Source organism: Pleurodeles waltl, chromosome 1_2, assembly GCF_031143425.1.
Source record: "Pleurodeles waltl isolate 20211129_DDA chromosome 1_2, aPleWal1.hap1.20221129, whole genome shotgun sequence".
NCBI classification, from domain to species: domain Eukaryota; kingdom Metazoa; phylum Chordata; class Amphibia; order Caudata; family Salamandridae; genus Pleurodeles; species Pleurodeles waltl.
This window is the reverse complement of record NC_090437.1, coordinates 199,277,449-199,293,945: the sequence shown is the minus strand read 5'-3', so window position 1 is coordinate 199,293,945 and position 16,497 is coordinate 199,277,449. Positions and strand designations below refer to the sequence as shown.

Genomic DNA, 16,497 nt, shown 5'->3' with positions numbered 1-16,497 from the left:
AAGGAGCGTCCTCCTGTTTTGGTTTTCCAGATGTGGGGTACTTCTGCGAGAGAGAGCTGGGCAGAGCGTAGGGTCCTGTGGGGTATGTGGAGGGTGAGTCGCTGGTTCAGGTAGGTTGGTCCGGTGTTGTGGAGGGCTTTGTGTGCATGGATGAGGACCTTGAAGGTGATTCTTTTCTCTATGGGAAGCCAGTGCAGTGTACTCAGGTGTTGCAAGATGTGGCAGTGTTGAGGTAGGTCAAGGACCAGTTTTCCGGCGGCGTTCTGGATGTTTTGTAGTTTGCGGGTACGTTTCTTGTTGATTCCGGCATAGAGTGCATTGCCATAGTCCAGTCTACTGGTGATGAGGGAAAGTGTGACTGTCTTTCTATGATCGAGGGGGATCCACTTGAAGGACTTGTCTAGGAAGAGGAGGGTGTGGAAGCAGGTGGAGGTGACTGAGTTGATTTGATGGTTCATGCTAAGGTTGGAGTCCAGGATGATTCTGAGGTTGCGGGATTGGCTGTTGGGGGTGGGCGGGTTTCCGGGGGTGGGTGGCCACCATGCGTTGGGTTGAGGGCCCATAATGAGTACTTCTGTCTAGTTTGCGTTGAGTTGAAGGCAGCTGTTTCTCATCCAGTTGGTGACTACTTCCATACCTTCGTGGAAGTTGTGTCTGGCTTGGTTGGGTTCATGGAGAGGGAGAGGATGAGTTAGTTGTTGTCGGCGTAGGAGCATATGTTGATTCTGTAACGTCTGACGAGGGTGGCTAGTGGGTGATTGTAGGAGCCTGGCCTGGTTTGTAGTGGGTGCCTGGGGTACTTACACTTTATACCAGGTCCAGTTATCCCTTATTAGTGAAGTAGTAGTGTTCTAGCAGCTTAGGCTGATAGAGGTAGCTATAGCAGAGCAGCTTAGGCTGAACTAGGAGACAAGCAAAGCTTATGCAATACCACTTGTAGTTACACACTACTTATACACAAGTAAAGACAATACTCAATGTTACCAAAAATAAAGGTATTTGTTGGGGTGACACAGTACCAAAAATATCTTAGAGACAATACTCCTTATAGAGGTAAGTATTACACAAAATATATACACTAGACACCAAATAAGGGCAGTAATTAGACATAGGATAGTGCAAACAATAGGAAATGCTATAGAATGCAATGGGAGAAACTAGCCCTAGGGACAACATAACCCATATACTAAGAAAGTGGAATGCGAATCACGAATTCCCCCCAGACAAGTGGTAGTGCGTGCAGAATCGCTGGGAGAGTGAGAATACAGTAAAGGTAAGTAAATTACCCCACCCCAGAGCCCAGAAAAGCTGGAGTAAAGTATTGCAAGTTTCCTTAGAACACACTACACCTCGTGATATGGATTATTGCAGTAACCAACCAAGTCTGCAAACAACAACTGCTGGATTCCTCGACCTGAAGATCTGCAAAAGAAGGAGACCAAGTCCAGAAGTCAAAAGAAGGTCCAGAAAGAACAGGAGCCGCTGCCAACCCAGAAGAGGGTGAAAAAGAAGAGTCACCGGTTGGACGAAGACTGCAGGAATGCACTCTAGGAAGATGCCAGCGGGTTCCTGCTTGATGCAAAGGATGTCCCATGACATGAAGATGGATGCAGATGTGATGTTGTGTTGGAAGTCGCCAACAAGCCTTGATTGTGAGGAAGAAGAGGGGGCTCTCAGTACTTTAGAGAGCCCTCAGGATGCCAAACAGCACCCACGGGAGTCCCAGGACACAGGGACAAAGGAGGTGCAAAACGCGGTTGGTGCAGCACTACAAAGAAGGGTCCCACGCCACCGCCAGAGGTCAACTCAGTGAGTTGAGCATCACAGGATAGAGTGCTGGGGACCTGGGCCAGGCTGTACACAAAGGAATTTTGCAAATAGTGCACAGAAGACTCAAGAGGAGAGGAAGATGTGGTGCACAGAGGTACTGCAGCTCCCAGGGAAGACAAGGTCTTACCTCGTCCAAATTGTGTCAGAAGGACCTTAGGAAGGTCTGTGTTGATGGGGTCCACCCTCTGTGTGTCCAGGAGCAGGCTTGTCGCTATGAGAGGAGTCCAGGAGTATAGGTTGTCGACTTGGAAGGTGCCTGCATGAGCAGGGGAGTGACTCCGTCACCCCATGGGAGATTTCTTCGGTCCTTCTGGTGCAGGGTGAAGACAGGGAGCCCTCAGAGCGTGCACACCATGGAAACTGTGCAGTTGCTGGCTGGAGCTGAAGTTGTAGAGGAAAAGTATCCTTTGTGGATACTTTGTTGGTGTTACAGCAGTTCCTGGAGCAGGCTGCGGTTGATCTGAGGTCAGAGGATGAAGTAGTAGTTGCAGAGGACCCATGCTGGAAAATTGCAAGTAGAATCTAAAGAGAACCCACAGGAGAGACCCTAAGGTATGTCCCAGGAGGGGTCTCTGACGTCACCTGCTGGCACTGGCCATTCAGAGTACTACAGAGTGCCCCCAAACCTTGCACAGCGAGATGGCTGAAGTCTGGGACACACTGGAGAAGCTCTGGGCATCACCCCTAGGGTGGTGATGGACAAGGAAGTGGTCACTCCCCTTTCCTTTGTCCAGTTATGCACCTGAGCAGGGGACAATGGGTCCCTGAACTGGTGTAGTGTGGGTCATGCAAGCAAGGCACCATCTGTGCCCTTCAAAGCATTTCCAGAGGCTGGGGAGGCTACCCCTCCCCAGCCTGTAATGCCTATTTCCAAAGGGAGAGGGTGTAACACCCTGCTTTCAGAGGAAATGCTTTGTTCTGCCTTCCTGGGACTGAGATGTTCAGACCCCAGGAGGGCAGGACACTGTCTGTGAGGTGGCAGAAGCTGTAGCTGCAGTGCAAGCCTCAGAGAGCTGGTTTGGCAGTACTGGGGTGTAGGAAAGTAGCCTCTTTCTAGCCTTGTTACCCCCACTTTTGGCCTGTTTGTGTGTATATGTCAGGGTGTTTTTCACTGTCTCACTGGGATCCTGCTAGCCAGGGCCCAGTGCTCATAGTGAAAACCCTATGTTGTCAGTGTGCTTGTTATGTGTCACTGGGATCCTGCTAGCCAGGACCCCAGTGCTCATAGGTTTGTGGCCTATATGTGTTTCCTTTGTGGTGCCTAACTGTCTTACTGAGGTTCTGCTAACCAGAACCTCAGTGGTTATGCGCTCTCTGCTTTCCAAATTTGTCACTACAGGCTAGTGACTACATTTACCAATTCACATTGGCATACTGGTACACCCATATAATTCCCTTGTATATGGTACTGAGGTACTCAGGGAATTGGGTTTCCAGGAGATCCCTATGGGCTGCAGCATTTCTTTTGCCACCCATAGGGAGATCTGACAATTCTTACACAGGCCAGCCACTACAGCTTGAGTGAAATAACGTCCACGTTATTTCACAGCCATTTACCACTGCACATAAGTAACTTAGAAGTCACCTATAAGTCTAACCTTCACTTAGTGAAGGTTGGGTGCCAAGTTACCTAGTGTGTGGGCACCCTGGCACTAGCCAAGGTGCCCCCACATCGTTCAGGGCAAATTCCCCGGACTTTGTAAGTGCGGGGACACCATTACACGCATGCACTATACATAGGTCACTACCTATGTATAGCGTCACAATGGTAACTCCGAACATGGCCATGTAACATGTCTAAGATCATGGAATTGTCACCCCAATACCATTCTAGTATTGGGGGAACAATTCCATGATCCCCCGGGTCTCTAGCACAGAACCCGGGTACTGCCAAACTGCCTTTTTGGGGTTTCCACTGCAGCTGCTGCCAACCCCTCAGACAGGTTTCTGCCCCCCTGGGGTCCAGGCAGCCCTGGCCCAGGAAGGCGGAACAAAGGATTTCCTCTGAGAGAGGGTGTTACACCCTCTCCCTTTGGAAATAGGTGTGAAGAGCTGGGGAGGAGTAGCCTCCCCCAGACTCTGGAAATGCTTTGACGGGCACACATGGTGTCCATCTCTGCATAAGCCAGTCTACACTGGTTCAGGGATCCCCCAGCCCTGCTCTGGCGCGAAACTGGACAAAGGAAAGGGGAGTGACTACTGCCCTGACCAGTACCTCCCAGGGGAGCTGCCCAGAGCTCCTCCAGTGTGTCCCAGACTTCTGCCATCTTGGAAACAGAGATGTTGGGGGCACACTGGACTGCTCTGAGTGGCCAGTGCCAGCAGCCGATGTCAGAGGCTCCTTCTGATAGGCTCTTACCTCTCTTGGTAGCCAATCCTCCTATCCTGGTAGCCAAACCTCCTTTTCTGGCTATTTAGGGTCTCTGCTTTGGGGAATTCTTCAGATAACAAATGCAAGAGCTCACCAGAGTTCCTCTGCATCTCCCTCTTCACCTTCTACCAAAGGATCGACTGCTGACTACTCCAGGATGCCTGCAAAACCGCAATAAAGTAGCAAGACGACTACCAGCAACATTGTAGCACCTCATCCTGCAGGCTTTCTCAACTGTTTCCAGGTGGTGCATGCTCTGGGGTAGCCTGCCTTCCCCCTGCACCAGAAGTTCCAAAGAAATCTCCTGTGGGTCGACGGAATCTTCCCCCTGCTAACGCAGGCACCAAAAGACTGCATCACTGGTCCTCTGGTTCCCCTCTCATCCTGACGAGCGTGGTGCCTGAAACACAGCAACTCTGTCCAAGTGACTCCCACAGTCCAGTGACTCTTCAGTCCAAGTTTGGTGGAGGTATGTCCTTGCCTCCCCACGCTAGACTGCAAAGCTGTGTACCGCGTGATTTGCAGCTGCTCCGGCTCCAGTGCACTCTTCCAATATTTCCTTCGTGCACAGCCAAGCCTGGGTCCCCAGCACTCCATCCTGCTGTGGACAACCTTCTGAGTTGTCCTCCGACGTCGTGGGATCCTATTTTGTAACTTCACATGGACTCCAGTTCACTCTTCTTCCAAGTGCCTGTTGGGGTACTTCTGCGGGCACTGCCTGCTTCTGTGAGGGCTCTCTGAGTTGCTGAGCGCCCCCTCTGTTTCCTCCTCCAAAAGGCAACATCCTGGCCCTGCCTGGTCTTCAGCAGCACCCAAAAACCTTTCTGCAACCCTTGCAGCTAGCAAGGCTTGTTTGTGGTCTTCCTGCGTGGGAACACCTCAGCAAGCTTCATCGCGACGTGGGACATCCCTCTTCCAAAGGAGAAGTCCCTAGTCCTCTTCTTTCTTGCAGAACTCCAAGCTTCTTCCACCCGGAGGCAGCTTCCTTGTACCTTCATCCGGGGTTTCCTGGGCTCCTGTCCCTCCTGGACACTGTCATAACTATTGGACTTGGTCCCCTTGTCTTACAGGTACTCAGGTCCGGAAATCCGTTGTCAATGCACTGCTGGTGTTTGTTCTTCCTGCAGAATCCCCCTATCACGACAATTGTGCTCCCTGGGGGTAGTAGGTGCACTTTACTCCTACTTTTCAGGGTCTTGGGGTGGGCTATTTTTCTAACCCTCACTGTTTTCTTACAGTCCCAGTGACCCTCTAGAAGCTCACATAGGTCTGGGGTCCATTTGTGGTTCGCATTCCACTTTTGGAGTCTTTGGTTTGTGTTGCCCCTATACCTATGTGCTCCTATTGCAACCCTACACTGTTTGCATTACTTTTCTTGCTCTTAGTTACCTAATTTTGGTTTGTGTACATATAACTTGTGTATAGTCCTTACCTTCTTACTGAGGGTACTCACTGAGATACTTTTGGCATATTGTCATAAAAATAAAGTACCTTTATTTTTAGTAACTCTGTGTATTGTGTTTTCTTATGATATTGTGCATATGATATAAGTGGTATAGTAGGAGCTTTGCATGCCTCCTAGTTCAGCCTAAGGTGCTTTGCCATAGCTACCTTCTATCAGTCTAAGCTGCTAGAAACACCTCTTCTACACTAATGAGGGATAACTGGACCTGGCACAAGATGTAAGTACCTCTGGTACCCACTAAAAGCCAGGCAAGCGTCCTACATTTGTTGTGCAGCGGTGGGATAAGTACTTGTAACTACTTACCACTTTGTCATTGTTTACTTTTCATAAGAGAATCATACACCAAACAGTTCAGTGTATGTACACTTAACCAAAAAAGTTTGCTTTTCTTCTCTAAAACTGCTTAAAAAATGTTCTGAAAAGTTTCTTAAAACTTCTAAAAGTTTTCTAAAAGTTAGAAAAAGTTCTTTTTCTCTGTGCTTTAAAAAGTTCTGAAACTTTTTCTCTCTTCTCACTATCTCTAAACCTTTTGCTATCATGTCTGTGGTAGATTCTGCTCCAAAAACTGTCAATACTACTTATGACAATTACAAGAGCTTAAGGAGTCTCTGCTTAGATAGAGGTTTAGTGATAGGAAAGAACCCTACAAAAGAGTTTCTGTATAACATGCTTATGGTGAATGACCAGAACCAGTCTGGTCCATCCAATGAGAGGTTAATAGAAGCTTCATAGTCTGACTCGGAGGAACCCCTTGAGGAAGCTGGGGAGGGTTCTGACAAGGGTCTGCCCCCTAGCAGGACACCTAGTAATGTTGGTAGTAATGGAGAGTCCCATCACAGTAGGGCAACCTTTATTCCTAGAGGCCAAGTTACCAGGGTCCAGACAGTTAGGGACAGGTCCCCCTCTGAAGTTTCCAATTTGTCATCTGTGTCAAAACATGTCCCAACCCACCCACACTGAGGATAACTTGTTAGAAAGGGAACTCAAAAAGTTGAGGGTTGAAGACTGAAGCTTGAACAGCAACAGCTGGCCTTAGATAGGGAATCCCTAGACATTGAGAAGGAAAGAAAGAGGTTGGGGTTAGGACCCCATGGTGGCAGCAGCAGTATTCCTGATAGTAATCCTGTTAGAGAGCATGATTCCAGGAATCTGCACAAGATAGTCCCCCCTTACAATGAGGGGGATGACATCAACAAGTGGTTTGCTGCACTTGAGAGGGCCTGTATGGTACAGGGGGTCCCTCAAAGGCAGTGGGCTGCTATTTTGTGGCTATCTTTCAATGGAAAGGGTAGGGATAGGCTCCTTACTGTTAGAGAAAGTGAAGCCTAACCACTGAACAATACAGGATTAATTTCAGAGACACCAGAAAAGAGTCCTCTCAAGACTGGACAGATTTTGTGGACTGTTCAGTGAAGGCCTTGGAAGGGTGGTTACATGGCAGTAAGGTATCTGACTATGAAAGCCTGTATAATCTTATTCTGAGAGAGCATATTCTGAATAACTGTGTGTTTGACTTGTTGCACTAGTACTTGATAGACTCAGATCTGACCTCTCCCCAAGAATTGGGAAAGAAGGCAGACAAATGGGTCAGAACAATAGTGAACAGAAAAGTTCATACAGGAGGTGAAAAGGATGGCAAGAAGAAAGATGGTGAGAAATCTCAGGATAAGCATGGGGATAAGGGTACAACCAAAGATTCTTCTTAAAATCCTAAACACTCTTCAGGGGGTCGGAATAAAACAAATTCTTCCTCTTCTTCACAACATAGACACATTAAAAGGCCTTGGTGCTTTGTGTATACAAATAAAGGCCATAGGCCAAGGGATAAGTCCTGTCCAGGTAAACCCCCTGAGCCTACCACCACTAATACATCAAACTCTAGTGCCCCTAACAGTAGTGGTAATAGTGGTGGGACTGCTGGCAACAGTCCAAGTAAGGGTGTAGTTGGGTTCACTTATGGGTCCATCATAGAAACTGGGGTAGTCAGTCCCAAGACAGTTTCTGTCACACCTGGTGGCATTGGCCTTGCAACACTGGCTGCTTGTCCCCTTACAATGGATAAGTACAGGCAGACAGTTTCAATAAATGGTGTGGAGGCTCAGGCCTACAGGGACACAGGTGCCAGTATCACTTTGGTGACTGAAAACCTAGAGTCTCCTGAACAACACATCATTGGACAACAGTACAAGATTATTGATGTCCATAACTCCACCAAGTTTCTTCCCTTAGCTATAGTTCAGTTTAGTTGGGGTGGAGTTACTGGCCCTAAGCAGGTGGTAGTATCACCTAGCTTACCTTTAGACTGTCTCTTAGGTAATGACCTAGAGGCCTCAAGTTGGGCTGAGGTAGAGTTTCATACCCATGCAGCCATGTTGGGTATCCCTGAGGAATTGCTTCCTCTCATTTCTACTAAAATGAAAAAGCAAAGGAGAGAAAAAGGCCTGAAAACTCAGGATCCTTCTCCAAGAACAGGTAAAAAGGGCATCACAGTATCCCCTACCCACCCTGCCATTCAGGATACCATTCCTGTGGTAGGAGAAACCTCTCCTGGTGTGGCACCTGTACCAAGGGAACCATCAGTTGGCACAGCTGAACTCCCTGAGTTAAAAGTACCTCTCTGTGGGATAACCAAAATTGGTGAGGAAAAGTGCACCATTTTAGTTAACATGGAGCATCCCTCCAGCCATCCTAGAGATTCTTTAGTGCAGAAATCCTGCACTGCCTCACAGCACTTAGGACAGCAGCCCTGCCCTAGTGCGGAGCTCATAGGACAGCATCCCTGCCCTGCTCCAACTCAAGAGAAACAGCAACCCTGTTCTCTCTTACAGCCATATGGACAAAGATTTTGCCCAGCTATGGCTTTACTGAGACAGCATCCCTGTCTGGCATTCTCATCATTAGATATAGGTCCAGTGGACTATTCCCACTGCTCTAAACTTAAACATACTAATAGGAACTCTGAAAATATGACTTCACATTGTTGGCTAACTAAAAAACTTCAAACAGGGTGGTTTACATCCCCACAGCGAAGTAAACATATAGTGGAGGATAAAGGGAGTAACCAATCTATTGTAGAGCTACTCTCCACTTAGCACCACTTAGACAATAAAGACTCAACTGGCCAAGGTTAGCCTTATTGTCCTTCGTTTGGGGGGGGGGGGGTTGTGTAGGAAAGTAGCCTCTTTCTAGCCTTGTTACCCCCACTTTTGGCCTGTTTGTGAGTATATGTCAGGGTATTTTCACTGTCTCACCGGGATCCTGCTAGCTAGGGCCCAGTGCTCATAGTGAAAACCCTATGTTGTCAGCGTGTTTGTTATGTGTCACTGGGATCCTGCTGGCCAGTTTATGTCCGATACAATGATAATAACATTAGGTTACAAGGACTGACAGCCCAACACTTGATTGAGTGGTTAGACAATTTGAGCAGATTTTCAGCTTCAGGAAACATGCCATGGGGAGAAAGGACATTGAACATGGGCAGAATAAAACTGGAATTAAATGAAACAATTGAGGGAACACTTGAATTAGACTGATTAGATTCTTACAATGAGAATGAATTGCGCTTTATGTGCAAGGATGTTGCTCTTCGAGTAGGATTGATTTATGAGAAATTAGCTAATTTGGCTGAGAAATATGACATCAAAATATATAAATCCAAACAGTTGAAGAAGAGTTATAGATTAGAATTTAATTTGAGAGAGATTGAAAACATGAGATCACTTGGAATGAAAACTCACATTGAGTAGTGCATTCAAAGCATTCAAACATAGGGAGCATTAGATAAATGGGAAGGCAGATGGGCAAAGAACAGAGATCAAAAGAAAAAAATGACTGCATCTTCGAATGAAGTACAGCAAGCTAAAAGAGCTGGAAAACTGATGTCAAGGAGAGAAATTCCAGGAGGGATTTTTGTTCATGTCCCTTGGAGTAGAAGTGAATTACTGTCATTTATAAATGATTACCCAAAACTGAGGGGAAAACCAATTAAATGGTAGCACCAAACAGAGAGGTTTGCAAGCTCGCAAAGTGCCTGTGGGAGGATCTAAATACTTTATTAGAAATTGTGGTTCCAGCAGATTTGTGGGTTGAGTATTAGCTAGAGTATCGATTGGCCAACACGTGAGCTGTCAAGAGATGCAAAAACATGTGCGCCGTCTGAAGAGGTAATGAAAGTTTATTATAAGGTGATTGAGCTTCTGAAAACTAGAGTGTCCCCTAAAGATATTGGCCCAGAATTACAAGAAAATGATGGAGCGCAACACTGCGCCAAATTTGGCAGTGCCCAGCTCTGTCATTTTCAAAATGCAGGGATACACCTTATTTAATAGAATACGGCACCACCCCTCTGTTGCTCCCTGTGCCGGTGCTAAATTAGCTGCCGAGCACCAACACAGCACCTTTGCGCCATGGCGGTTGTGCCATTATAACACCAAATCTGGGGTGGTATTAGATTTTGGTGCTGCCTCATGTTTACGAAACCTCGTAAATCTGGGACAGCGTCAAAATGCAATGGGTGTTGCTGTGGCACACCAACAGCAACACCCATTGCACTCACCTTCCACGCAAAGGGCCGTACTTACAAGATGGCATTAAGCCTCAAAAAGTGGTTTAATGCTACCTTGTAAATATGGCACAGTACATAGTGCCACTGGAGCATAAAAGTGATGCTCCAGTAGAGATAGTGCGTTATAAATCTGGCCAATTGATTGGCAAAGGATTGACAGGACATTAAAGGAGAGAAAGGAGTATGTTCATGTTGATTATGAGAGAATGCTGAAAGCATTCAGATTATACAGAGGCACAGAGATTATCGAGCGGAGAGACATGATTCATACTGTGTTTAGATTTGTTCAAGGACTGAAGCCTGAAGTTAGCAATATGATTAGGAATCATTTGATTTGCTGGCAAGGAAAGGCGATTGATGAGTTGTTGCAATAGACAAAATACTATAGGGACAAGGCTAATTTGAAGCAAAAAAATTTGAAAGAAAAGGCAATGGTGATACAGATTAGGTTTGCCCACGCAGCAAGTATGCAGGGTCCACAAGGAATGACGAGTGTAGGAGGAATGCAGAGAACACAGCAGCATGGAAATATGGTGACTCAATACAGAGGTAGAAGTCGGGGTGTTCGAGTAGATCCAAAATGAGAATATGGCTGACGTTCAGAACATGAAGAAAATACTTCCTTGTCATGCATTCGGCAACGTCGGATATTTGAAATAGGAGTATCTATTTAATAATGTAAATAATTTGGTGCATGGTGGTGGTGTTACGCAGATGGTTGATGTTAGAAATGGGGTCTCTGGTTGGCAGTCTGTTTGCACTCTGTCCAAGCAGGGACCCTCACTCAAGTCAGGGCAATGGATATACACACTTAAGATGACCCCTGCTCACCCCATTGATAGCTTGGTACAAGCAGTCAGGCTTATCTGAAAGGCAATGTGTTAGGTATTTTGACCAAGACACATAGTAATACAGTGAAAACACCACAAAACGGATATTACACCTGGTAGGTAAAATAGCTAAAATGTATCTAAATCAAACAAGACCAAAATGACAAAAATCCAACATACACAAGTAAAGTTATGAATTTTTAAATTAGAAAGAATCTAACTCCATAGAAAACAATGGAAGCGTTGTTGTTACACAAAGTACCTAGTTTGCATCGAAAATAAAGCCACTGGGGTGAGAGTGCATCGGAAAAGTAAGCAATGACTTGGTTCCTTACTTCCAAGTGAGGCCATGCGTTGTTTCTTCTCTGGTCGGGTAGGCGATGTGTCATTTTTCTCTCCTGCAAGAGAGCGATACGTTGATTTGCAGACTGGCACCTTAGGTCCGGGTAGGTCCACGTCTATTTTGACACCCAGTGATACTGCATGTGAAATCTGGGTGCACAATGACCAGAATCGGTCCTGCATGGGGTTTGTGTGATTTTCAGCAGCTGCAAGTGGGTGTTGCGTCCCTTCTCCAGCTACAATGCAGGTGATGTGTCAATTTCCCATGCGCGATGCAGGTGGTGCATCGATTTTTTATGCCGAGATGCAGTTGGTGTGCTGTTTTTACAGCTGCGTTGCAGGTGGTGCATCAAAATTTGCCCTGCACAGCTCCTGTGCATGGATTTCAGTCTTTGTTCCACCAGCTTCACCTTTCAAGGGCCCAGGAACTGGATATGGCACCACTTGGCACGGTAAGAGTCTCAGCAGAGGGTCCAAGTGTGGCAGAGGAAGTCTTTGATGGCCCCAAAACTTCAAAACAGAAGGCAAGCTCAATCCAAGCTTTTGGAGACACTTCACAAGCAGGAACATACCACAAAGTTCAGTCTTTGTCCTCTTTCAGGCAGAAGCAGCAACTGCAGGCCATCCCAGCAACTCACACTCACAGGCACAGCGGCAGTACTTCTCCTTCAGCTCTTTGGCTGTTCTCCTTGCCAGAGGTTCCTCTTGAGTCCAGAAGTAATCTAAAAGTCTGGGGGTTTGAGTCCACTACTTATACCCCTTTTTGCCTTTGAAGAAGGCATACTTCAAAGGAAAGTATCTGTAGTCATAAGATCCTGCCTTGACCAGGCCTGGCTCCAGACTCACACCAGGGGTTGGAGACTGCATTGTGTGAGGGCAGGCACAGCCCAATCAGGTGTAAGTGACCACTCCTCTCACCACTCTACCTCAGATGGACCAGGATATGCAGGCTACACCCCAGCTCCTTTTGTGCCACTGTCTAGTGGAGATTCACAAACAGCCCAACTGTCAGTCTGACCCAGACAGGGAATACACAAGCAGGCAGAGTCAGAGGACGGTTTAAGCAAGAAAATACCCACTTTCCAAAAGTGACATTTTCAAAACATATAATTTAAAAAACAACTCTACCGAAAGATGTATTTTTGAATTGTGAGTTCAGGGAACCCAAACTCCTTATCTTTATCTTCTCCCAAAGGGAAACTGAACTTCAAGGATAATTAAAGGCAGCCCCCATGTCAAACAAAGAAAAAGATAGGCCTTGCAACAGTGAAAAAACGAATTTGGCAGTATTTCACTGTCAGGACATGTAAAACACATCAGTCAATGTCCTACCTTTAACATAAACTGCACCCTGCCCATGGGGCTACCTAGGGCCTACTTTAAGGGTGTCGTACATGAATAAAAAGGGAAGGTTTGGGCCTGGCAAGTGGGTACACTTTCCATGTCAATTTGACAGTTCAAAACTGCACACACAGACACTGCAGTGGAGGTCTGAGCTATGTTTACAGGGCTACTCGTGTGGGTGGCACAATCAGTGCTGCAGGCCCACTAGTAGCATTTGATTTACAGGCCCAGAGCACCTCCAGTACATTTTACTAGGAACTTACTAGTAAATCAAATATGCCAATCATGGAAAAGCTAATTACACATACAGTTTACACAGAGAGAACTTGCACTTTAGCACTGGTCAGCAGTGGTTAAGTACCTAGAGTACTAAAGTCAGCAAAAGCAAAGTCCAGCACACAGTCAAAACAGGGGAAACAGAGGCAAAAAAGACAGGGGAGACCACGCCAAGGCCCTGAAATCAAAACATCAATGTTCCTACAGGAGCAGTCAAAATGCAGGCTCCCCAGCAAGAAGTACAGTTTTCCCAACAGCAAATTCATGTCCTACAGCAAAGGTAGATACCACAAGCTCCAATGGCACAGCAACACGTGATGGTTCCTCAGCAGAACGCGGAGCAGAGAACAATTGCAAACCTAAATCAATTAATCACACAATACCCATTGATTGATTTCTGTGTTGATGAAATGATCGAAGAATGCATGAGTGAGAGTTCAGAAGGAGAAGAATGTGTTAAGCACTAACCTGTTCTTCCCACAAAGACACAATGCTGACCTACATTGCTTGTTCCCAACTCCACCTACACGTTATGTGCCTCCCACTTACTTGTACGTGATCGGCACAGGAACGTTCCAGGGAAAAGGGGATGGATGAGAGAGGGAGAGAAACACGGACATCTCCTGGCAGAATCAGGATGGCTAGCAATGGTCTAGGAAGAGCAGATATCTCCTATAATGAATGAAACATTTAATCAAATCACACTTTTCATGTAACTGCTATACTAAAACTACTCTTTGCCAATACCCACAAACTAGGTGTACCTGTCAGGGTCCCCTTTCCCACTTTTGATGGCTCTCCCCTCTCTCTAAGGATTTTCAAGACACAGTATGGAGCCTACAACCAGATACAATGTTTAGCCTTCTATACTATCGGCATCTATTCCCACCTTTTTTCCAAGTCCATGTGGACCCACTGGAAGACCTACCTAAAGTGTTCCAGAAATTTAGGGGCATATTTATAATGCCCTAGTGCCACTTGGAGCCACAGTAACGTCATTATTTTTGGCGTTATTGTGGCCTAACGAGGCTAAAATCCCCATGCTGTATTTACAGGGTGGTGCAATGCATGCATTGAGCCACTCTGTAACCCTTTGCGCTACATTATGCCTGTGCCAGGCATAATGTATGCAAAGGGGGCGTTCCCCCATTAGGGGTGCCGGAAAAATGTCGTAAGGAAATCTATGAGATTTCCTTGCACCATTTTATGGCACTCAAGAGCAAGCATTAAAAGCAGGCTTTCATTCTTTATAATGGGGCCCCATGTACTCTGCAGGAGTAGCGCCAATATTTTGGCATCACTTCTGCAGAGTACATCAATAGCGTCATGAAAAATTACACTGTTGCCCCCTACCCTGCTCCATGGTGCACCATATTTTAAATATGGCGCATATGTGGTGGTGGTTAATGGGGTGCCAAGGGGCGTAGGGAAAGTGGTGCTGCACTCAGTGCAGTGCCACTTTCCATATATCTGCCCCTTAGTGTAAGTCTTGCTCGTTGGTTCTTGATGAGACTTTCTAAAATACAGTCACACTCACAATCATAGACATATAACAGGCGATAAAGAATGAAAATCAATTCATAAGTATTTAGATTTCTTACATATTTAGGGATTATTCAGCGCAGCGTGTTAGTATCAGAAATAACGCAGTGGAATGTTTTAACCACACTGAGAGCATAAGGGTAATATACTAAAGCTCACTTTCATATGTATTTGGTGTCATCATTGTTACATCACAGTGAGAATTGAACATGAAAATAACAGACCTTTGGTTCACGTTTTAAAACTAGCGTGTGCCTAGCACAGAGTGTTTTTTGTCATAGGCAATGATTGGTATCAGGAAAATGCTACATAAAACTCAACTATAACAAACATGTTCATAGTAGATCCTTAAAATAACAATTGTCCAACATGCACTCAAATCTGTACTGTCATTGCAAGCTAACAACAATGAGCGTTATTATTCGGCAGACAGCAAGTATTCAAGTAACCAAGGATATTGATAACATGGCCTTCTAGTGTGCGCTGCCTGTCTGAACATCCGGAAATCAACTATCAAAGGTAACCGGTAAGAAGCCTTTCAAGCATCTGCAGTGCGTTACCGCCTTTTATAATACCAATCTTTTTGATCTCTACTTTTCCAGGGTCGGCCACCGCAATGCTGGACAGTGGAAAAGACGATCCAGGAACAAGCGCAGAGGAGCAGGAAATCCCACTTTGCATCTGAAGACCTCTGACAGCAAGCAATCACCTCAAGACTGGTGTAGCTTTAAATACCTGCTGCTCCTGGCTACACCGATTCTGAGTCACCTGGCTACAGCTTTGACACAGTCACATGGAGTAACAAACAGTGGCAGTGGCATTTTTTTCTGCCACATTTTATCCTGTGGCTGCTCCTTTGCCCGGCTGTTGGAAAGCCATGACTTCTGCTGGTGTAAGCATCAGTCAGTAGGAAGGCCTTGTGATGGGACACCCTTTACCTGTTTATGTTCCACACTCAGTTGAAGTTCTCCTGACCAGATCTTTGACCAATGCCCATCTTACTCGTTATTAGTTATTGATCCTTTGATCGGAAAATGTAACAGTCAAGAGGTGTGCGGCTTTAAACCCCTCCATGTTAATGCCTGTAAATGTTGATGAATCAAATGATGTAAATGAAATGGAACACAACTGCCTTGATGTCACTGAACTGTGTACCAAACCCTGACTTGTTATTCAGGATACTACTTTAGAGGAAAAAGACCATATTGTCTTTGTTGATGGCTCCTGTTTAAGAGACAGTGAAGGTACTCTGAGAGCTGGTTATGCTGTTTGCACCCTTTCAGGAGTTGTCAAAGCTTCAAGGTTTCAATGAGTCATTTCTGCCCCAGTAGCCAAATTGGTTGCTCCCACAAGAGCATTCTGTGTTTCAGAGCAGCTCAAAGTGACAATATTCACAGACAGCCAATACGGATTTGGTGTTGTCTATGACTTTGGGCAGTAATGGCACCAGCAAGGTTTCATGAACTCGTCTGGAGATTGCGGTCGTAAAATGTACTGCACATATAAGATCAAATGATTATGTATAATTGGGTAAGGCCTATACTAATCAAATTGCCAGATATTGTGCACTCTGTGTGTCACCTTCTATGAAGAGTGGAGTAATGAAAGTGACACCAGTGAGACAAATCAAAATTTCCTGATGTCAGTGGTTGGTACCTGGGATGAAATTAAGAGGTTGCAGGTAGAATATATGACCTGGTATCCTTGGTGATTTCCTCTGTCTTTTGTCTCTGCTTTCTTTATTTTTGACTGTGTGCTGGACTTTGATTTTGCTGGTTTTGGTACTCTGGGCCCTTAACCACTGCTAACCAGTGCTTAAGTGCAAGTACTCTCTGTGGAAATTGTAACACTAATTTGTTTATCCATGACTGGCATATTTAATTTACTGGTAAGACCCTAGTAAGTGTGCTGGAGGTGCCCAGAGCCTATACAT

The 16,497-nt window shown here is 45.9% G+C and overlaps 1 long non-coding RNA gene across 1 annotated transcript in view; it reads left to right on the top strand.

Annotated features, from left to right (window-relative positions):
• Positions 1 to 15,692, top strand: part of LOC138295464 (uncharacterized) — a 119,865-nt gene extending 104,173 nt beyond the window's left edge. The window contains exons 5-6 of the long non-coding RNA XR_011203603.1: positions 14,994 to 15,083; positions 15,167 to 15,692. This is a non-coding gene — a long non-coding RNA (uncharacterized lncRNA). The remainder of the gene's footprint in view (positions 1 to 14,993; positions 15,084 to 15,166) is intronic.
• Positions 15,693 to 16,497: the final 805 nt, after the last annotated feature.